Source organism: Mus musculus, chromosome 16, assembly GCF_000001635.26.
Source record: "Mus musculus strain C57BL/6J chromosome 16, GRCm38.p6 C57BL/6J".
NCBI lineage: Eukaryota > Metazoa > Chordata > Mammalia > Rodentia > Muridae > Mus > Mus musculus.
In genome coordinates, this window is record NC_000082.6 from 50,043,618 (window position 1) to 50,067,168 (window position 23,551).

Consider the following 23,551-nt stretch of genomic DNA (forward strand, 5'->3'; position numbering starts at 1 on the left):
TGTGTACTAACACACACACACATATACACACACACACTACACACACACACAGAGTCAGTCAGTCAATCCATCTACATAAAATAAAGCATTGTGAGATAAAACAAAACAAAACAATGTGGTTAAATTTTGGAGAGGCAGAAGGGCCCTACTCTATGAGCTCAGAGTAGAATGATATGAAGCGCTTTTGAGACTGTCTGATATCCAAGGTCATTTACAGAAAGGGAAAAGCCAGGGCTGGAACTGGAGAAAGGAGGAGCTGAAAGGTTCGAGCCCCATGGAGAAATGATGAAAATGTGCTGTGGTGGAGCCGGATTCCAGCGCTGTCTGAGATACAGCAGGGTAGGCAGCAACCGGAGGGCACATGTGTTCATTGCTTCTCTTGTGTCTATGAGCAGATACAAAGACAACTTAAGGAAGTAGTCATTGTAGTTGATCACTGTTTGAAGGAGGGTATGGGAAAGTATGGCCCAGGGAGTGTAGGGGTCTAGACACCCATATATGAATGTATGAATAATACTGTGTCCTTCATCAGAAAACAGAGAGTGTGCATGCTCATTATTTAAATTACGTGTATGGGAGTGTCTGTGTGTGCCTATGTATTCATTAGACTTAAGTGCCAGTGGCATCAGAGTTACAGGAGATTGTTAGGTCCCACAGCATGGGTGCTGGGAACTGTGCCAGTTTCTCTGCAAGAACAGGAAGCCCTCTTAACTGCCCAGCCATTTCTTCAGCCTCCCTTGATTATTCAGCCAGAGACCTCAACCCATGGAATGATACCACCTGCCTTCATGACACACCTCAGCTCCTCCTTGGTTAAACCTCTCTGGAAGCAGACACATCCAAGGGACACACAACTCCCAGGTCATTCCAAGCCCAGTCAAAATGACCCTGAAGATAAACCCCAGCAGACTACATTCTGGCTATGGGAAAGAACATCATCTAACCAAGGCAGGACAGCCAGGGCTACACAGAGAAACCCTGTCTCGAAAAGAAAAAAAAAAAGGAATATCTGATTTACATTTTAAAAGACCAATCTGGTTGCTACAGTGGCAAGTGAAGCCCCTCTTTGGGGAAAGGTGGCAGTAAGAAACTGCCGACAAGATATTTTGGGTATCCAGGTGAAAGCTGATGAATGGTGGCTTGTCCCCGAGAGGAGCTGCAAAGATGGCGAGGAAGCGACAGATGCAGACTATTTTGGAGGTAAGCCAACAAGAATTGGAAGGGGATGGAAGATACTATTTCTAAATAAAGAATACAACAGTTCCTATCTTTAGTTCAAAAGCCTTTTATGTCAAATGATATAGCAGCTAATAGATCCACTCTAAAAATATACTTAATGTACATTTATGCTAATATTAAAGTTCTTTAGGCCTTTAAAGTTTTTCTATCATAAAAATAGTGCATGCTTATGAAAGAAAAATTCCAGATACAGAAAAACAAAAGTTAGAATATTATATATATATATATATATATATATGATACAAGTTTTTTTTTCTGAAAAATTATGGTTTGATCTTGCATTGTGAGGGCGCCAAATCAAATTCCTTTCTCTTTCTCTGTCCCTGTCCCTCCTCTCCCTCTGTCTGTCTGTGTGTGTCTCTCTCTGTCTCTGTCTCTCTCTGTCTCTGTCTCTCTGTCTCTCTGTCTCTCTCTGTCTCTCCCCCCCCTTCTGTCTCTGTTTTTTTTTTCTCTCTCTCTCTCTCTCTCATTTGAAAAACTGCAGTTTAACCACAGCAACACAATAGCTTCCTGTAGATCTATTTTGTGTATCAGAGATACCTTCCCGGGGGGCAGACTGGGGCTAGTGGAGTTCCACCTCTCCCAGACCTTAACTTAAGAACTTCACTGGCCTGCTACACAAATCTATATCTATTCCTGTTTTGATGGGGAGGAGGAGGAGGAGGAGGAGGAGGAGGAGGAGGAGGAGGAGGAGGAGGAGGAGGAGGAGGAACCCCAGTTATTGACAGCAACATTTGCCTGAGCAAGGATGAATAATTCAGGTCAGTGGGGGAGCTAGTTGGAAAACCTTTTAAAAGGGCAGTCAAGCCTGTGTTTAGAATCCAGCTGATGTGTGGCCTGTTTCTGTAGGAGGGCCCTTGAGTTCTGTTATTTTTAATGCATTTGCCCTATACCCCTCCGCAAACTCACCCATGCACTAGGTTCCCTATTTGACCTTGTCAATTTAAAACTTAGGATGCGGTCGATTGCTGCACGGGATTGGCGAGAGTGAGTGGTTAGGGGACACAGCAGGGGCACGGGACCCTAAGGTCCTGCGCAGAGAGAAGAGCCGAAGGCTAGGCTGGTCTTTCAGCAGCGTCCCATCCCAGGCTGGTGAGGTAGCGCGAGCCAGTGAGCTGTAAAGTGGCAGGAACCTCCGCGCAGCATCCTCTCCCCTGCCGCGCGCAGTAATGGATCTCTGCGTCCTAAAAGAGGAAGATAATACCGGGTTTAGCTTATAAATAGATGGTTGTATGCTCTCCCTGCGAAGCATTGATTGAGACAGCCAAGCTGACTATTGATCTAATTTTAACTTACATTTTAGCCCTCACGCTCCCGCCTTCCTGTCAGTGCTCCGGTGAGTGACCGGCATTAGCCAGTGAAACCGCTAGAGGGCGAGCCGCTTGCCTCCTGGGCTCTATGGGTCTGGCCTCTATTTATGCAGACTAAACAATGCTAGCCTTCATCGAATCTGAAAGATAGGAGTTTGCTTTTCTCGCGCTGGGATGACCTCATCACTGATGAAAGTCAGAGAAAAGCATAGAATTGGACGACTGGCAGCAGAGAGAGATAAAGCTTGCAGTTAACCTCCTCCCACTCCACCACTTCCACAGAACACCAGGCATGTGCTTCCTACCCAAACCTGGTGAAACAGTGAGGGCAGACGAAGGGAATGAGAAGTTCTCGCAGTTGTCACTCCTGTGAAACAATCACGGTGTAAAAAGTTCATACTGCCTATGCCCTGCCTTTACTGAGATGTCACTAAATGCCAGTACGAGGCCGACCTCCAGGCAAGTGACTTAATTTAAAAATATATTATTTCAGGCCAGCCTAGGCTAGAAACTGAGACCCTGTCTCAAAACAGCCAAAACAAACAAAACACTATATATGTGTGTGTATTCATTATTTCTAAACATAATTCATATTGTCAAGGTTTAATGAATACCAGCAATTTCATACTAGTGGTTTATGTAGCTCAAATCTTGTGGTATTAATAGGGTTGGGAATTGAAGCCCACCACTTTCTCGTTCATTACCTTTTGAATCATGGAGTATTGGATACAATGTGTGGGGGTGCCAGCTATGATCAGGTTAGGCTGATCTAGATCAGGCTAGCCTATGGGCATGCCTGGAGGGGCTTTTTTCCTACTTAGGTTAAATGGAAAGACCCAGCTCGGTGTACACAGTACTATTCTCTGGCATTTGGGTCCTAGGCTGTATTAAGTAAAGCAAGGAAAAAACCCCACCAGAAACAGAATGCATACCTCTCCAGACGTTCCCACCTCGCCCTGAGCTTCCTCAGCATTTAGACCTGCCTTTCCTGATTGAATAAAACATTATTCGTAAGAGCTAGTGGCTGCCAAGCATCTGTTTCAGGTCAGGCATTGTGCTTGCCATTATAATTACATTCATTACCTCATTAAATCCTCAAGAAAACCTATCAGATTCTATTATTAACTCATTTTAGAGCTTAAGAAGCAGGCTACAGTCTTTGCCTAAAGTGGAGTACCTAGAAAGGGACAGAATCCTTGTTGATTCTGTGAGGGATTGCCTAGATCAGGCTAGCCTGTGGGCATGCCTAGGAGGGGCTTTTTTCTTTCTTAGATTAATTGGTGTGGAAAGACCCAGCCAACCGGCCCGCTGTATGCAGTGTCTCTGGGGTTGAGTCCTGGGCTGTATTAGAGTAAAGCAAGCAAGCACAGGTGAATTTATTTCTCTCTGCTCTAGACTGCGGATGTGCTCCGACTAGTTGCTTCAAGCTCCTGCCAGTGTGACTTCCCCCCAAAATAATGGACTATAAGCTGGAATTGTGAGCTAAAATAGGCCCTTTCTCCCATAAGTTGTTTTTTTATATCGGGATATTTTATCCCAGCACCAGAAACGGAAGTAGGACAACCATCATGTTGCTAGGTAGCCGGTTAGATATTAGCAGGATGAGAGGACATTCAGGCTGGGCTACCTTCTCAGAATCAGCAACGTGGAAAAGCAAAGAACTGGAGCTTCCTCACCACATCTCTGGCCCTGGTGCGATGCTCTGAAATGCCAGGATATGATTAATGGGTAACCGTGAAAACCTGGCTCAGGAACTCTAAACCTTATAAGGTTACTGTATAGCAGGAAACCTTCTGATAAAGAGCAAGTCGCCACATAAACAGTCACAGAGGCACACACCTATGATCCAGTTCTCAAGAAGAGACAGCAAGAGGACCGGAAGTTTAAGGTCATCCTCAGCTACATAACGAATTCCAGATTGAAGCCAGACAGAATGCATGAGACCTCGTCTAAATGAACAGGAACAAGGGTGCACTAATACCCGCTCCTGTCAGAGTTGATCCAAGGATCATCAAAGAACACACCCAGGAACAAAAGTAGCTTGTCATCTGGTTCTGTCAACTAAGCTTTATCAAAACACACACACACACACACACACACACACACACGCACGTGTTGATCCAAATGAGCCTGTCAATCACCTGGAAAGAAAAAGATGTCTCTTAGGAAAGCTGACTGTTCCAGGGGCTTAAAGTTTGTGCACTTGTCTCTTTGGTTACTGTACTATTAGCATTTCTCTGGAATAAACTGTATCATCTTCTACCCTAAACTGTGGGTCACCTTTGAATTCTCTCCATGGACATCACAAGAGAAGTCCCCGATGAGATCCTGATGGTGTTGTCAGGTATATTAAGAAACATGCCTACCTGTCAAAACTCTGCATGCCTAAGCGGAAGGGTAGTGTGTGAGAAGGAAAGATGGAGACCTTGTAGTTAGAGTTGCCAAGCCCAGACCCAAACCTGGGAAAACTTCAAAGAAAAAGACTTCAGCACACATTATCATTGCAGCAGCATCCGTGGAAATAGCTGGACAATGTAGAAATATTGTCATTGAAAGGGAAGATCTTTCTCAGTTCTCTGTTCAACCAAGAGATGCTTACAGTGAACTGGCCAGTTTGGTGGAAAGAGGAATACTTTACTAAGTTAGAGTGTCTTATCTCCTCAGAGAACCTCATGAGGGAAAGAGGTTATAAATAAGAGGGGGGGGAACCCCATTCACCGTTATAATTTGTGATGAAAAGAAAAGGTTTGGCAGAAGGAGCCAAAAGAGGCTAGTCTGAGGCACTGACATTCAAACAGGGAGCTGAACATGTGTAGGAGATACCTGGTCAGGCTGGGAGCTAACCTTGGGAAAGAAACAGTGTTGGGAGAATGTGATTGGATGAGAGAGGAGGATGGACAACTCAGGGTTTGTTTGTTTGTTTGTTTGTTTGTTTGTTTGTTTGTTTAAAAAAACCAGGGTGAAATAAACATCTTCAATGCAGTAAGAAATCTTTAAAAAAAAAAAAAGATGTAGACAACAGACACAGTAAGTGATTTATGATTTAGGAAAGTTGCTTTTTCTGAAGCCAGGAGAACATTTAGGAAGTGGGACCTGGAGAGACATTCAAGAAGTTAATACAGTCACTGTTCCATGTGAGGTGATGGGGACTGGACCAAGAGGCATGCAGATGGAGAAAAGTGAGTGGACTGTCGTCAGTATCTAGTGGTGTGTCAGTGTGACTGATGGGCAGATAGGGCTCAGGTGCTCTCTGTTTCTGGCTCGAGGCATTGGGTTGAGTGACATACCATATTTTAATCTAAACAGCAGAGAGAGAGAGAGAATAACTAAAACGAACCACATTCTCATTTGAAGACAGAAGGCAGCTAACCACCCAGACACTTCAAACATAAATGTAGAGTAGTTTGACACTTTCTTGATCATTCTGTTTCATTATATCAACAGGGAAGTAAGGAATGTACTTGTGTTGCTTAAGAAAACCTTGAGACTGTGGAGGAACCTGACGCTCTTCTAGCTATAACTCTCTGTCTTTGGGCAGAGCTCACCTTCAGCTGTACTGAGGCTGCATCCTACATTTAAGGTAAATCACAGTATTAGAGTCGGAAAGGGTGGCATTGCACTGATGACCAAACTATCACTCGGAGGGATGGAGGGACTTGCCCAGAGTCACTCAGTGAGTTGTAAATAAAGGGAGGGAAGAACCAGGCCTCTGTGTCTTGCTTCCTCTTAAGGACTAAACCATCTCTCTTAAACACAGAAGCCTTCTTCAGAAGGACAGGCTGCCAGGCTGCTATGACATGTGGACAACTAGGGGATAATAGGGATTTTTTTGTCATCCATATACTGAGACACAACAAAATGGTGCTTTGCTGAATTCTTCCCTAGGTAGGTGCTGGCCCTGGACAGGGGTATTAATTTTGAGCTGGTCTTTTTTGGGATGGGACTAGTGTATGGTTTGTCACTATGACAGCCAATGAAGGAAGCATCCACTGAGATTCATTCACTTAATTAGCAGTGACATCAACAAGCAAGAACATTCCCTTCCTAGGGTGTCAGTAGTAACAAAGGAGAGGGACATTAGCAGACCATCCCCGACTCACTGAGGGAAAGGATAGCAGTTGCTTTATGGAAGCTGGAAGCAGATGAATTATTAAGAATGCTTCCATTTTTATGCTTTTCAGCCTGCTTATCTGCCTTTAGCAAGCTGTTCATCAATGGGAAAACATTTCTTTAATGATGAAGATTTTTTTAGGACAGCCCCTTCTTTTCCTGGCTATCTCAGTAGCCTTGGACATGCTGGGTACTTGCCATCCCTGGATGGACACAAATGGCTCATCTTTTATTGCTGTTGTTGTGGGCTGAGTCTGAATTTAGCTCCTCTGTACTCATTAGGGGAAGAAGACGAATGGAACATCTGTGTTGGAGCAAACAGACCTTTTCCTACTGTTCGGATTAATGTGGTTTCCTTCCAGTTTCCCCCTTCAGGTTGGAGTTGTTTCCCCTTGCTTTTCCTGCAGACACTCACACATGTACCAGCCTCCTGCTCTCCTGCTACAGAGCAAGAGGGGCTATGGGTTATTGCAAGCTCTGGTCTAATGAAGCACAACACTAACTCGTAAGCTTCCTTAAAACATATGAGGGATTCATTGTGATTTATTTTTTTGGTAATCTGATTGTGTGGTTCTTGAGCATAAGCTTTGTGCACATCAATGCTCTATTGTGCTGTCAAAAAATTGGATATCCCCAGCTTTTACCCCATCCTGGGTTTGACTCGGAAGGCACAGTGAATGGTTGCAACCTTACGACAAGGACAAATCCATATCCACTCCAAGTGACATGAAAAATGCCATTCATAAACTTCAGAACATTGCCATTTATGAATGGTTTTTGAGACAAGGTCTCACACTATGTAGCCCTGGCTGACATGAAATTCATTATGTAGACCAGGCTCGTCTTGAACTCACAGACATCCACCTGCCTCTGCCTCCCATGTGCTGGGAATAAAGACCTGCTTCCTTTGCCACACTTGGCAACAAATTGTTTTTGACAAACCCCATAACTAATTAGGACTGCATGTCATAACATTGCACTTAGGATTTACAACTGTTCTTTGTTCTTGTTTTCAAGATCGAACAGACTCTGCCACATGGGCCTCCCCACCGCTCAGGTCTACTGCTTCATATTCAAAGCACAGGATCCACTGTGAGTTGGCAGTTAATATGTGTAAGAGCAAACTAACTCAAGCCTTTAGGTGATTTAAATGGAATACAATATGCAGAAATGCTAAAAATACAGGCTGGGGAGGTGATTTTGCAGTTAAATCACTTGCCACATGAGCAGGAAGAGACAAGTTAGAATCCCCAGGCCACCCTGAAGTGCCAGTAGGCAAAGCATCGCACCTGTACATCCAGCCTTGGAAGGCAGAGATAAGGCATCTCTGCAGGAAGGTGGCTAGCACACCAGCCACGTTCTCAACAGCCACATTGATAACATCTGGGTTTGATTGAGTCCCCCTACCTCAATGAATTAGAGTAAAAGAGGAGTCAAGGGTGATTCCCAATATCAAATATGTGCTCACAGGCACCCACGTGCCCTTGCATACCTGTAAAAACATATGTACTCATGCACACTTGTATGTAAAAGAATATGAAAAAAAAAGAAATGCTAAAATAATCCAGGTTATGATGATACCATTAATAACATTAAGAAGACTACATTTATCAGTGTATGTATAACTTTGTGACTCAGTTTTCTCTGCTTTAAAATGGGGGAGGGGCAGAATTTTAAAGGATTATTAGTATCTGAAAAGCAATGAGAGTGCTGGTGGATACACTGTCTCTTCATAAAGGCTGGCCCACTATTACTACCATAACTATGTGGACATGGTCATTTTCATGGCTAAACCAAGATTAAGCTTCAATCTTGTTAGTAATGACAATTTAGTTATCTCCAAATTCATCTCAATGTAATGATCATTCCTTTAGCTCATGGCTAAGCTGGAATAGAGGTATGAATAAATGGAAAATTATCCTTTAAAGACTGTTGATTTCTAGCTGATGTGTAAATTGGTACACACCTTGTAAATGGTGTTAAAAACCTAAAACAGAAGCACCCTCTGCTCCAGTGACTTCCTACCTGTGAATTTATTTTATGAGAACGTTCAGGATGGTGTGAAGAGACATATGTGGAAGACTTTTCATCAAATTTATTTATAATATGGGAGACAGAGACTTAATGTTTGGCAATGAAGTACTAGTTATGTAAAATATAGACATTCCTGTGATGGAATATTGCACAGACATTAAATATTGTGCTATAGAAAAATATATCTTGATGGACAAATGTACACAGTATTCAGCCCAGTAAAAATCCACCACAAAACACAGTAAGCGCATAAATAAAGCAGTTGGGGTGTGATACATCAATGCAAAAACTTTAATTGTGTCTGACTGTCTGTCTGTCTGTCTCTGTGTGTGTGTGTGTGTGTGTGTGCGTGCGTGTGTATGTGTGTGTGTGTGTGCGCGCACTCGCGCATGTGTGTGTGTGTGTAGGTAGGAGCTCACAGAGGCCAGAAGTGAGCATCAGATTCCCTAGAGCTGGGCACACCGGTAGCTGTGAGAAGGCAGGTATAGGGAATAGAACTCAGGTCCTCTAGAAGAGCAGTTAGTGCTCTTAACTGCTGAAACATCTCTGCAGCCCCCATCCATGCAAACATTTTTAAATGAAACTTACTATACTCTCAAAACTTCTTTGAACCTAATCTACTCAGAGCATGCATCTTAAATCAACCATATTTCTAAGTCATAGTCTGGTCCAGTGATTCTTTTGGTAATTCAATGTTGGTTATTAAAGTTCCATCTCTCTGCTGAACGTTCTGTCAAAATACACAGTTATTACATTCGTCACAGTTCATAGTTCCGCGCTTTCCCAAACCAACACTGTCTATGCACCTTGGCTCATTCTCGCTGTAACAAGGAGGAGTGTGAATCCTCCCTATCAGAGAAAATGAGTGGTGGGGAGCAGGCCTTCTCTTCTTCCATGCCACCTTTATGGTTTCTGTTGCTGGTCAACTGTACAGCTGTGTGTGTGTGTGTGTGTGTGTGTGTGTGTGTGTGTGTGTGTGCATGCTCGTGTGTGTGTCTGTTTGTCTGTGTGTCTGTGATTTCCAGAGCCTAGCCTGGCTTCACAAGACAGTTCCCACTGAGCACCTTTTTCCTGTAGAGGAGCATCTGTGCATCTTGGTGGCACCCTCCTTAGATGCTGTATTCCACTCTTGTGCCCTGTTAGTCATAGAAAACCAAGGCAAGTATGTCTGTCCCCTGGTCTCCTCCCCAGGCATGCTGTAGGATCACTTAGAAATCCGCTGGCATGAATGATTACACCAAAACTTTTGTCTTCTTAAATAACCTGAGGCGGCATCTATGAAACAGGGCAGAGACACTCGTCAAGGAGCCAGAGGGCAAGGGAGGAAATGGGATAGGATGGAGTGGGATGGTATGAGACAGATGGCGTGGAGGAAAGGCTATGGAGTAGAGGAAAACAAGTTGGTCATTCTTGAGGCATCTCAAAAAGCCAACTTTAGAACCCTTAAGGACTCCTTCCTGTAAGAAGAATCAATTTCACTAAAATGCATTTACATAATATAAAATACACCATTATAAATATTTCTTTGGATGGTAGTAATACATTCATTTAGTGACATAATCATCACACTCCAGAAAATGCTTCCTTGGTCCAAAGTGTCCCCTCTGGCCCCTTTGATGTAAATAGCTTCTCCCCATAGTAGCCGCTCCCCTGAGTGGGCACTGCTGCTCCGCCTTCTGTCCCATAAAATGCAGTGGGTGTTTGCTAACATTTCCTTTAAGTGCTGTGATGAAGTGTGTGCTGTCTTCTGTCTGGCTAAGCACGTCCTGAGATTCATTCACAGGGTTGCCCTTTATTTCCTCCCACTAGTAAGCAGTACTCACTGTGTTGTGTGAGCACGCCCACTTCCACAGGTCCTTGTCCTGGTGTATATTGATGGACACTTGCGTTGTCTTTTTATCTTTAGGAGGGTTAGTTATTAAAAAGAAATCTTCCATAAACATTCATGTACACTCCCTTATGTGAAAGTATGTTCTGCTGTCTTCTTGAATAAATATGTAGGAATAGAATATCGGGGTCTTATGAGATTATACGTAGGATTTCATGAAATGACTGAGTTATTAATCACCATGAAATTCTACTGGTTTCCATGTTCACAGGAAGGTATAAAAATCCCAGCTATACATCCTCACTATCAGTCTATATTGTTAGTGTTTCTAGGGAGTTTGGAGTATCCTGTGATAGCTTTAACTTGCATTTTCCTGAGGATTAATGATGTCAACCTCTTTTCATATGTTTATTAGGTTCTCTAGACATAATTTTGATTAATAAACCAGTCGAGACTGCAAAGAGTTCATATATACTATATATGTCTCCAATTTATCAGAGCTAATAAGCTGATGTTGACGTAAAGTAAAGTTCGTGCTACATTCTAATTTTCATTTTTTAAACATAATAATATTCCCTACTCTGCATCCTCCAGGGCCCCATCTGCAGTATCACAATAAATATACTTACTACATTTCTTTCAAGTCCCTTAGACTGCATTGAGCTACTCACAGTCTACCTTCTTCTGATGGCTTCAGACTTGAGAAACACTCATCAGACATTTTATAGACTAGTTCACTAGAGGTCAGCTGATGTCTTTCATGTGGCTGGTCTAGGATTGGTGGCTTTGGGAAAGAAGAGCTTAATAGTGAAAGGCTATCCCTGTCACTCGCTTCTAGGGCACATGCTGCCATCAGGACTTCTTACTGTGGCTGTTGACCTTGATTTCATGGATATGTTGGCAGTGTCTCTCTACTCAAAAATCACTCTTGTTTTCTCATTTCTCATCTCGCACTCTTTGGAAGAAAACTACTACCACCTAAAGGATGAGGATTCTCAAGACAAACTAGCCAAATAAATTACTTTAAATACTCATGTATGCTAGATTGGTCTATTCGTCCCATTTATTTATTTAATAATTTTTTGAGATAATTTTGAACAGTAAATACTGATCATTTTGTAGTTTGAAGTATAAAACAATTCTTCATTATATATTTTGTTCCTTAATTTCGTTTATCTCTCACTACTGTGAGTTCTTTCTGGTTAGCTTCTGTGTTCATCTAACATATGCTCAACTCTGGGTGTATGGGATGTGTGTGTGTGTGTGTGTGTGTGTGTGTACGTGTACTTTATTTCATATAGAAGATGAGTCAGGCTCAAGTAAAATAATCTTCACCCCACTGCTAAAACAAGCTGTTTCTATGAGGAGTCTCAGTCCCAGTTCTTTTCATGGGATAACATTAGAAAAACCCAAAATGTAGGCTCTGGGTGTCCATGGTGTGCCCGAGCATTCTGTTACCTCTTTTTAAAATAAGTCATTTGTCTCCCCATAGTGATTTATAAGAAGTGTTTTACTTTAATTCTACTTTTAGACACATGTTCTCTAAAAAATATGTAAGAGTGGAGATTGGCTCCTCCTGCTTGGGTAGAGCTAATCAGAGCATTCAATACAGAAGACTTGTGCTGGCCATTGCATCCCTTGGCTTCCCGATGCTCGCACTGTTTCTTTGGTGGGAAGCTCTGCCTCTATTCACACTGCTCTTGAAGGAGAAAAGTAGCTCCCAGCCACTTGCTGTTTCTCCACAGATGAGCAACAGTGTGGGAAGAATGGCTTGGAGAGATGCTTAGGGAAATGCTGGCTTGGAAAGTGAGACCACAGAAGATGTCAGCGCACAGTGACGGCAATAAAACATGCAATGAAGAGAGTGTGATTATTTTCCATGACATTGAAAAAAAATCCAATGTCAAGTATGGCTGCTGCTTTTAGGCTAAAAGCAAAAAAAAAAAAAAAAAAAAAAAAAGAGCTCATAATATTTGAGATAGGTGTGTAGCCACCCACAGCCTGGAGCAGGATGAATGTTGATATTAAAGCCCTGGCGCTTTTAAGTTCCTCTGATGGCTGAAATTTTAGTTGCATTTTCTTGAAATATAGCAGTAAGCCAAAATACTTATTTCCACACCAACCGTTGTCTACTGTGTGCAGGCAAAGAAGTATGGGAAGAAAAAAGAGGATGAAAATGTAATCTCCTTGCTCTATAAGCTCATGGTTTGGTACAATAAGCCTGAGATTTTTAATTATGCATCTATATTAGTGAATCTTCTCATGGCAATATACGCAATATGCATATTCTTAATGTTGATACGTGTTTCAACCATGCTTTAAATTTCACAGACACCCTCTCTGAGAGCAGAAATTGTAAGGCAGCATATAAATAGCAGTTCTAATATTTTTCTTTCTGTAATCCAGTGGATCGTCCTGGTTTCAGCTTGGGATATTGGCATGCCTAGGCTGAACTGGCAGTAAAGGAAAGTTTATGCTGCAAAAAAGTGCTTATTAAATGGAAACTAGAAGGGATCAAAATGAGACCCTCATCTCCAGTTTTTTTTTGGGGGGGGGGCGGGAGGTGTTGTTTTAGTTTTAAATAAGAACAGTATGTTTAGGACTGAAATTCGGGAAAAAGTTGAGACTTTAATTCTTCCAAGGTCACTGCCACCATTTTCATAACCATCTTATTCCCAGGAGATTAAAGTACCTCCAAGTTTGTTGCCAGGTTCTTACCATACTGTTTGAGACCACAGTTTGAGAACCACTGACCAATGGCCATGGATTACCATTCTGCTTTATATATCAGTATCTTGGTGTGGTCTGAAATTTGAGTCATCCCAAAATCTACACCCTCAATCCCAATCCCAATGCAGTGGTGTCAAGAGTCGGAGTCTTTGTGGGGCATGCAATAAGATCATAAGGCCCTGTCCTCATGAATGTGATAAGTGCACTTACAAATAGCTCTTGGGACTGGACTACCTTCCTATCATGTAGAGGACATGGCTACAAAGCAATAACTTTGAAGCAGAGAGCCAGCCCTCACCAGTTACCAAATCTATGGCTTGGTTTTGGACTTCAACACCTCCAGATTTGTGAGCATAAATTTATAAATCATACGGTCTAGGCTGTTTTGTTACAATACTCCCAACGGGTTAAATCAAACTCCCTGGAATAGAGAACCCGTTGACCTGGGTGGGCTTTGAGCACCTGTGTTTATTAAAAGCTTCCAGGAAACAGCAGTCTGTGGTCAGAGTAGTGGTGTTCCTTCTTCACTTGTAGCTTTCCCCATGGGTATGACAGTTAGCCCTCGACTGCTTCTCAAAGCCTCCAGCTAATTACAAGATAAAGTCCTGTCCTTCCCTGAATGCAACTGGCATCTGTTACTCCACAAAGAACTCTGAAAGGGTTCTGTTACCCAGTATTTCCAAAGCAACAACAAGAGAAGACAGCCTTGTCTCTCTTTCAGCTCCTGCAACTCCCACAACGAGCTAAGGATACAACATGAAGCAGGCTGTGACCTAATTTTACAGAGTAAATTGAATGAAAAATCAGCGTGAACTAGAATCAGCTAATTAACAGTATCACTTCACTATAATTATTTTGCAAACTCAGCTTTATGGGGGGAAAAAAAGTCAGATAAGATTTTTTAAAATGAGTGGATTTAGAATTTATTTCTTAAAAACTTACCATGATTGTCAGCACGCTTTCACTAAAAAGCCCCGCGCAGTACAAGCAATATGGATTTCTCTCTATGCTGTGCCTCTGTTCCAAAGTACCTTCCTGAACATGCTCCCACACATGTCAATTTTTCTCTTTTACTAAGGCAAGCAAGCTTGAGACCAGACATGTTCCAGATCCGTGCTGGTTTATATTTTAGAAAGGCAACGTCATGTGTGAGCAGGTCCTCCCAGACCCGTGGAAGATCCTCAGTCAAACTCATTAATACCCATAAGTGAACGTGTGAATACAAATGATATGCAGAGGAGCTATAAATAACTTATGTCAAACCAGTTCATTTTTGCCACCAAAAGAGTTTGGCACAAAATGATTTTTTAATGGAACTTTTTTTCCCAGGGATTTGGGGAGTTGGAAATTGCAGGAAAAGGCCTTTTCAAATGGGGTTATGCTTAAAACTAGTTTTTAACAAGAGGATTTAACTAAAAGCAGTTTTAAATCATCTATATATGAATGAAAACACCCTGTTTACCTGAAAGATAATGGTTTGCGGCAGGTCCTTCCATGATTGGACAAAATGGACATCTGCCACCATTCAGAGCCAGATAGTTCGGTGTGTACCTTTCACATACATCTTTATAGCAAATATTCTCAAAAATGCATGCATTTGATTATCTTACAGAGGACTGGTTATCCATAATGAATGAATGATAAAATGAAAACATGTAATTTGAAAATTATTTACTGTCTCCATAAGACTAAATGAACTTTAATATACAAAAACATCCATTATTTTGTTATCATCATTTATGCATGCTTAATGGTAATTGGCTAATGAGCTAAACATATTAATATTTATTTATAAAAGTGTTACTTCAGATAATAATGATTTTTTTCACATTTTCAAAAGTACATATTTTCTTTCTGAAATATGTTGGGAAATCTCTATTAAAATGTAGAGGCTATGAATTATCTAATAGACAACACATTGTAAGTAAACCTGTCTATGAAATGAAAATCAAATAAATACATTTATAATAAGTTGCTAACATCTTTTTCTTTCTTAATTTTATGCATGTATGTATGCATGTCTTTTGGTGGATCCTTGGGCCACTGGTTACATGTCTTTTCTTCAAAACAAGTTCAAGCCCCAGGGATATATTTCTCTGCAGGTCTTATCCTACATGGTGCATGCACGGATGTGCAGGCCAGAGAACAACTTCTGGTATCACACTCAGACCCGCTGTATTCTCATTTGAGACAGAGTTTGTCATTAGCCTGAAACTGACCAATTAAGCTAGACTGAGCCCCAGGGAGCTTCCTGTCTGCACATCCCCAGAGCTGGGCCCACAAGCCCAGGACATCATGCCCAGCATTGTTATATGAGAACTGGTACCTGAACTCGGGACCTTTTCCTTGCAAGTTAAGTGCTTCACCAACTTTGCTATCCCTCTAGCCCAAAGATCCACAATTTAATATGCAAATAAATAGCTAACTACCAATGTGAAGAACCAGTATCATAATTTTTGCATGTTGTGTCTAGCTCTACATATGGACAGTTTTACATATGTACACATTTAAGTACCACTAGAACTATTCAACATTGCAAAGTGCTTCTTAGCTACCATGTGCAAATACTGTCGCTGCCATGGTATTCATGAGCCCTTCTGGTTGGTAAATTAGATGGAGCACAGAGGAAAGCAGGAGAATAGAAATTCAGCCCTACTGGGAAGGATTCTTTGTTGCAAAAATCTATTGCATTTTTGCTATTTGGGAAAGAAATTGAATGGTCAATTAATTTCCATTTTCTCCTATCAATATTGTAAGACTCGGATCCTCCCACTCTCTGTGCCCATAGCTCCTCATGGCTTTCTGATGTACTTTTGATATAGGACAAGACCTGCAGAGAAATATATCTCTAGGGTTTGAATTTGTTCTGAAGATAAGAAAGGTTCGTGCTCAGTTAAGGGTAAGATTCAGTGTGCCAAAGACAGCAATGTAACTGTCAGGACGATAAATTATTTACGGGGTTCAGAGATGTCTAATGCAAAAGTGAACCAATAATTAAAATGTAGAAATTGGTGTGTATAAGACAACCCAAGGAAGCAACCGCCCATTTAGATTTTCAAAAACCTTAAGGATGGAGAATATAAATGTTTTGGTTGGGGTTTCTATTGCTGCGGTAAAATACCATGACCAAGAAGCAAGTTGGGAAGAAAGGGTTTATTCACCTTATACTTCCACATTGATGTTCATCACCAAAAAAGTCAGGACTGGAACTCAAACAGGGCAGGGACCTGGAGACAGGAGCTGATGCAGAGGCCAAGGAGGTGTGCTGCTTACTGGCTTGCTCTTCATAGCTTGTTTGGCCTATGTACTTATAGGATTCAGAACCATCAGCCCAGGACTGGCACCACCCACAATAGGACCACAATGAGCCCTCTCTCCCTAGTTGATCACTAGTTGAGAAAATGCCTTACAACTGGAGTTCATGGTGGCATTTCCTCAATTGATGCTCCTTCCTCTCTTGTGACTCTAGCTTGTGCCAATTTGACACACAAAACCAACTAGTACAATCAATCAATACGTTATTCCAATACTTAGATGACATTTTGCCCTAAATGCTTACTATGGCTTGGTTGTGACTTGAGTTTGCATCCACAGCCTTGGCTGTCAGTGTACTGGTGCTAAGTGGTTCTTAAGCTCTTTGCCTAAGAGATAGAGCTATGTAGGATGTCTTTAAGAACCGTATCCTCTAGGAATTGAGTTAGTTTTTGTGAGATCCCAGTTAACTCTTGAGAGAAGATCATTTTGTAGACAGGTTCCTCATCAATCTCTGCTCACATCCCAACAAGTGATTGCTCACCCATCCAGAGGCCTCGTCACTGTCACTGGGAAAGCATTCACGACGAGGTCTTCATCAGAGTTAAATCAAGGCCAGTGTCATGCTCTCGAATCTCCAAAACTAAATAACCTTTCTAAAAAATACTTTGTCCAGCCTCTGGTGCTTTGTTTCACCAGTAGAAAACTGACTAATGTACAGTGATCAGCAAACAATAGCCACACAGTGAATTCAACCTGATGACATAGGATGCCGATTTGCTTTGTTGTTTTTGTCTTTTCATTTTGGTATTCGAGCGTAGGTGTGTGCGTGGGTGCATGCATGAATGAGTGTGTGTTCTTGTATTATGTGGGGAGGTCAGAGGACAACTTGTAATAGTCAGTTCTTCCTGTCTATCACATAATCCTAGGGATCAAACTCATGTTGTCAGACTTGGAGGCAGGTGTCGTCACAGGCCAAGCCATCTAGCCAAAGCTGTCAGGTTTTCTGCAGCACAGCCACTTTTTGATTTATATGTTATCTATGCTACTCCATGCTAAAATGGCAGAGCTGAGGCTCTGTGGAGGCAGAAGTATATATTCTCTTATCCTCTGTAAAAAGAAAAAAAGTTGCTCTTTATCGTACCTATCTAAAATTGTACACAAGTTCCTTCGTTTATAGCCTCAGGGGAGTTAGAAACCTACTGGCCAGTGTGGTCTCTACAAACAACTCTTAAAATGAAAAAACACAGCCAAGGAGGTAGCTCAGTTGCTAGTGTGCTTATATAACACACACAAAGGCCTGGGTTCAATTCCTAGCACCACATAAAACAGGTGTGTGGTGGTGGACACCTGTAATCCCAGCACTCAGGATACGGAGGCAGGAGAACCAGAAGTTCAAGGCCAAGGCCATCCTTGGTTATGTAGAGTGTTTGAGGGGATGGATGATGAAACAAACGAATAGATACAGTCATGTAGATATTTAGTAATCCAGTGGGGAGTAATAGTTCGGTGGTAGAACACAAGGCAAAGTGTGACGTCATGAATTCAATTTGCAGAACTGGAAAAAAAAATGAAATAACTCTTTCTCTCTAATCCCCTTGGCTTAATCTCTCCCTTATCTGGGATTAAAATTTACAATTCCCACATATGCTTAGTTGCTAAACAGGCTCACAGCTCAGGAATGCATATGCAAAAGTCTAAACTGTTGATCACATGCTATTAGGAAATTCTGGGGCATTCCAACTGTTCTCCCTAACCAAGATCCTTAGACGCTACAGAAAAAGTGTTTCCAGTACTTCCTTCCTCCTTAGAATGGGGAACAAAATACCCATGGAGGGAGTTACAGGGACAGAATTTGGAGCTGAGACAAAAAGAAGGACCATCCAGAGACAGCCCCACCCAGGAATCCATCCCATAAACAGCCACCAAACCCAGACACTATTGCATATGCCAGCAAGACTTTGCTGACAAGACCCTGACATAGCTGTCTCTTGTGAGGCTATGCCAGTGCCTGGCAAATACAGAAGTGGATGCTCACAGTCATCTATTGGATGGAACATGGGACCCCCAATGGAGGAGCTAGAGAAAGTAACCAAGGAGTTAAAGGGGTCTGCACCCCTATAGGAGGATCAGCAGTATGAACTAACCAGTACCTCCAGAGCTGAGTCTCTAGTTGCATAGGTAGCAAAGGATGGCCTAGTCGGCCATCTTTAGGAGGAGAAGCCGTTGGTCTTGTGAAGATTATATGTCCCAGTACAGGGGAATGCCAGAGCCAGGAAGCAGGAGTAGGCGGGCTGGGGAGCAGGGTGGGGAGAGGGTATAGGGGGGTATAGGGGAATAGCATTTGAAATGTAAATGAAGAAAATATCTAATAATTTTTTTTAAAAAAGAAAAGAAAAAGAATGAATCAACACATAAAAATCAATTTAAAAAGAAAAAGTGCTTCCAGGTTCCTCAGGAGGTTTTGATCAGTTTTACTGTCCTAACCCCATAAATTCTGAACACTGTTGATCTTCAGAAATGCCCGGGCATACCAAGTGTCAAGGACACTGTAGGTATATTGAAGGCTTTCAATAAAATACAAATCGGGCTTTAATGAAGTGTAGCCTTCGCAAAGCCATGGAACAATCAGAACAATTTGTTCTTTCTGCTTGACCTAGGAGAGCTTTCATTTCCTTATCTTCTATGACCAAATTTCTCAACAGAAATGCAGAGGCAGCAGGGAATGGCTGTGAGAACGCCCCTAGCCCAAGATGACTATCTCAAGGGTAATGTGGACTACTGGAGAATTTGGTCGCTCAAGGCTAGCTAAAAACATTCTTTCTTGCCTTTATGGGCAAGTGGTGAGGTCTAATGGAAAGGTGGTCATGTCTGACCTTGCTTGCTGGATTAACCACCCGCAGCTTCATAAATTTAAGCACATTCTGTTCTCTCTCTAAATCTAATCTAAAGAATGAAGACTGCGTGCCTTTGCAGAGTTACTGTGAGGATCTATGGAGAGGGCCTACAGTGTACAACAGTTGATAAATGATATGGCAATAGATTCTATGAGTAGGAGGATCAGAGAGTGGAGAGCGATGCCAGACATGAGCACTCTGAAACAGTCAATGTGGGTTCCATTCCTTAACTCCCTCTATTGAGGAGTTACACTACCACCTACACCCCACTCTGCTTTCTTCGTCTGCATAGAGGGGATGGGGACTAAAAATAAACTCTAGACACTGTTGGAAGAATTTTGACCATAAAACAGTGAAGACTTGGACCACTAGGCATCCACAGGCTTGTAGCACCATGGCTGGACTCTGTCCTGAGTCAAAAAGTCCATTTCCCATGGCTTCACAAAAACAAAGGATTTAGAAATCAAGTCAGGTTGTTTTTGTTTTTGGTTTTGGTTTTTTTTTCCCCCAATTTCTTCTCTGATTTCTTGTAAACTGAGCATCCTTTGTTTTAGTGTTTGAAGACAGGGCCTCAAAATGGGGTACATGCTGTTTAACTTTCTCTGACTCATCAGAAAGAAACCCAAAGCCATGGATGTCATGCTTCGCAGGAGACCGGGTGAGCATAAGCAGAGGGAAGAAGAAGAATGTGATGCGCTGACTCACACCAAAGCTGATGTCTGGCAGGCCTGTGAGAGGTGGCTCTGCCCTCTGTGACATGGGAGAGAAGTGAGGACAGGATGAGGGAGTTCCTTAGTCTGCTAGCAGAGCCCTAACTGCCTCACAAACTAGGCAGCTTAAGATAAGAGGGGTGCATCATCTCCCAGACCTGGAGGCTAAAGGACCAAAAGTCCCTGCAGCATCACAGTGCTCCGAAGCCTGCGGGGAGGACTTGCCTGGCCTGTTCTGGTTTGGCTGCACTCGTACCTCACTCATGTGCTTCCTCTGATGGAGAACATACGGCAGCCTCCCCATGGTCTTCACATCGTCTGCCTCGTGTCTCTCCTCTTAGCAGGATACCTATCATACTGGATAAGGGTTCACTCAATTCCAGTATGACCTCTCTTTGACTTCATTATGCTTGCACTGACTCTATTTCCAAATAAAAGCACATCCATGGGTTCTAGCAGTTAGGATATTAATGTATATTTTTGGAGGTGGTAATTTAAACAATGATAAGTAACCAGAGAAGGGGGGATGGTGGATGGTGAGAGGTTGTATTTCATTCCTTTCATCAGCTCTTCTAATCCTCTACCCCCTATCCTCTACTTCCCTACTCTCCCACTCACCTATCCCCTATTCCCCCACCTCCCACTCCCTACTCACCCAAGCCTTCTCCCCGACTTCCCTATTTTCCCACCTCCACTCCATCACTCCTCTATCTCCCTCTCCCTCACTTCCCTATTCCCCCAGCCCCTCTTTCCCACCCCCACTTTCCCCTTCTCCCATCATCCTTCCCTCTTTAATGCTTTATACACCTCCAAGACATAAACTGGCCCCCTTAGTCATCATCATTTCCCAGCAAGACCAAGTTCCTTGATACGGAATATGAAAGTGGGTTAAATTGACCCAAAACATCTTCCCATGCAGAGTAGAGACAGATACATGCCGTAACTCACTAGGAAGAAGCATTGGAGTGTTCCACTTAGTGTTGGGGAATAGATGCTGCTGCTGTGTCTGCACATTCTGGTTGGTTGTTATTTTTGCAGTGCTGCACACCAAAACCAGGTCCTGTGCACACTAAGCAAGCACTCTATCGATCAACCGCTGATTCTCATTCCCAGTCATTTCTCTATACGATTTTTAGCTCTAGAACTGGTGAAAGGCAGGAGTAAGCAAAAGGTGATCTTCTCATCCCAGGTGATGCTCCTTTATGACAACCAAGCATGCACTGTGACTTGGAAGTCAATGAACAGAGCAAAGCCAGTGTGATAAGATTAATTGTTCACAATTTACCAAGTTGTAAGACATAGAATGCACTCCTTCGTGTATTCAAGATCTGGTTAATAAGACCTTGGCTTTCCACATGTTTGAAGGATCCTTAGGTCTATCTTCTGTGCAGTTTAAATCCTGATTAAGAATTTAATCCTCCTTCTTTAAGGCTGGTGGTTGTTGGGTAGCAGAGAAATACAAAGTCTTGAAGTTGAGCAAAATGGAGCTATTCCAGGAAGAGCAATAGAAAGACAGAGGAGACCCTGCATTGCCTGAAGATTAACACTAAAGTTCCCAGTATATGGACACTGAGACTCCACTTAGGAAAGAGCCACAGAAGAAACCAGCACAGGGCTTCTCTGTGCTTCGTGCACAGTGTGAGTTAATGCATGCAGACCAAAGCATCACCCATTCCTCCTGAAGTTTTAGATTTATATGGTTAAGTCATTTTCTTCCACTACATTCCTGTACATTGACAAACATTTTCCCTAGGAATGGTAGCTCCCTGGCAACAGCCTCAGAGTTTATTACATCCTCTCTTGATAGATTGACAGCAAGTCCCGAGGGTTTCAGATTGGACTGTGGATACAAATATGATACACTAAGAAGAAAAATTCTTCTATCCAGCAGCTCTGTGTGCCCCTGAAGCAAGCGGCAGTAGAGCTGACTCTGGGCATTGTCACAGTACTGGGGCATGGCAGTATTGGGCTTTCCCAAAGGGTGAAGAAGGATGGATCCAAGAGAAAAATCAACTTGTTGGCAAAGAGCTATCTATGAAACACACTGTTTGCATTTGGTTTTAACTTCTAAAAGGCAGGCTTTCTGTTTTAAGGACTTTCTATTCATTTACAGTGTGGAAGAACACATTTTCACGATGAGTTTGTGCCAAGGATGATGTCACTGGGGATCTTAAAGTTGGTTCACAAGCAATGCCTTAAAAAGGTTTGAGCAAGTTCCTCTGTCTGCTTAAGAATTTCTGAAGCAGGTCTGTTCTCAGGGCTTGTGGTGTCCTTTCTTGCTAGGAGTTAATTCTTTTCACCATCCTTTTCTGTTCTGCCTCCTAATACTCCCAGGCCTTGCAGCTCTCTTCCCGCTGCACAGAGCTCCTCTAGATGGCTTGCTCTCTGTATCCTTCCTATTAAGACTCCATTCCACCCTCAATCCTATCACCATGCTTTGTTGCTGTTGTTGTTGAGACAAGGTCTCATGTATCTCAGGTTGACCTCAAACTCACTGGGTAGTGAATCTTGAACTTGCTGTCTCCTGCTTCCAGGTCTATAGTGTTGGGATTAGGGCATTTATGCTACCCACTCCTGGTATATGTGATTCCAGGACTCAAATACAGAGATTTGTGTATGGTAGGCTGCTGAGGTTTTGTCTTATCCTAGCTATTGTAGTGCTAAGTGTGGGCCCCAAGATCTGCACATAACCCCTGTGACCCTGCCCCCAAGTTATTTCTCATTGGTGAATAAAGATGCCAATAGCCAATAGCTGGACAGAAGAGACATAGGTGGAGTTTAGGTTTCCTGGGTTTGGGGTCTGAGAGGACCACTAGGGAAGAAGGTGCAGGAAGGAGGAAGGAGAAGTGTTGCATCCACTCCGACTAGCAGGAAAGATGCAACACCACGTTGTCCTCTTTCAAGCAGGTTTATTCAGAAACACTTTGCATTGCAATGCAGGAACGGGAATCCCCCCCCCCCCCCAAACAACCCGGGCGTGCCTTAAATACCCTACTGACTCCTCCCAATTACCCCAGTCATGTAACGGCAGTCCATTGGTTCACAGCAAGTGACGACACCTCAGGTGAGCTGACAAGGCATGGCGTCTGCGCAGTACAGGCAGCTGGGATGTGGCTAAGTCTGAGGTAATGAGGAAGTCAGGTGCAGGTCATAAGACCTGGCAGCCATCCCGGGCACCATCTTGGGGTGGCGGCCGCAAGCTGCTGTGAGTTAGGTGAACCACAAGATCATGGACTTGTGTCTTAGTTAAGGTTTTACTGCTGTGAACAGACACCATGACCAAGGCAACTCTTATAAAGACAACATTTATTTGAGACTAGCTAGCAGGGCAGTGGCAGCACACGCTTTTAATCCCAGCACTTGGGAGGCAGAGGCAGGTGGATTTCTGAGTTCGAACCCAGCCTGGTCTACAGAGTGAGTTCCAGGGCTACACAGAGAAAC

At 42.8% G+C, this 23,551-nt stretch overlaps 2 long non-coding RNA genes across 2 annotated transcripts in view; one reads left to right on the plus strand and one right to left on the minus strand.

Annotated features, from left to right (window-relative positions):
• Gm4827 (predicted gene 4827) overlaps positions 1-23,551 on the minus strand; it is a 53,195-nt gene that overhangs the window by 23,960 nt on the left and 5,684 nt on the right. Inside the window, exon 2 of the long non-coding RNA NR_045935.1 lies at positions 2,149-2,423. This is a non-coding gene — a long non-coding RNA (predicted gene 4827). The remainder of the gene's footprint in view (positions 1-2,148; positions 2,424-23,551) is intronic.
• Positions 6,013-8,041, plus strand: Gm32101. The gene is made up of 3 exons (XR_001781999.1): positions 6,013-6,129; positions 7,677-7,800; positions 7,854-8,041. It is a non-coding gene; the product is annotated as a predicted gene, 32101 (long non-coding RNA).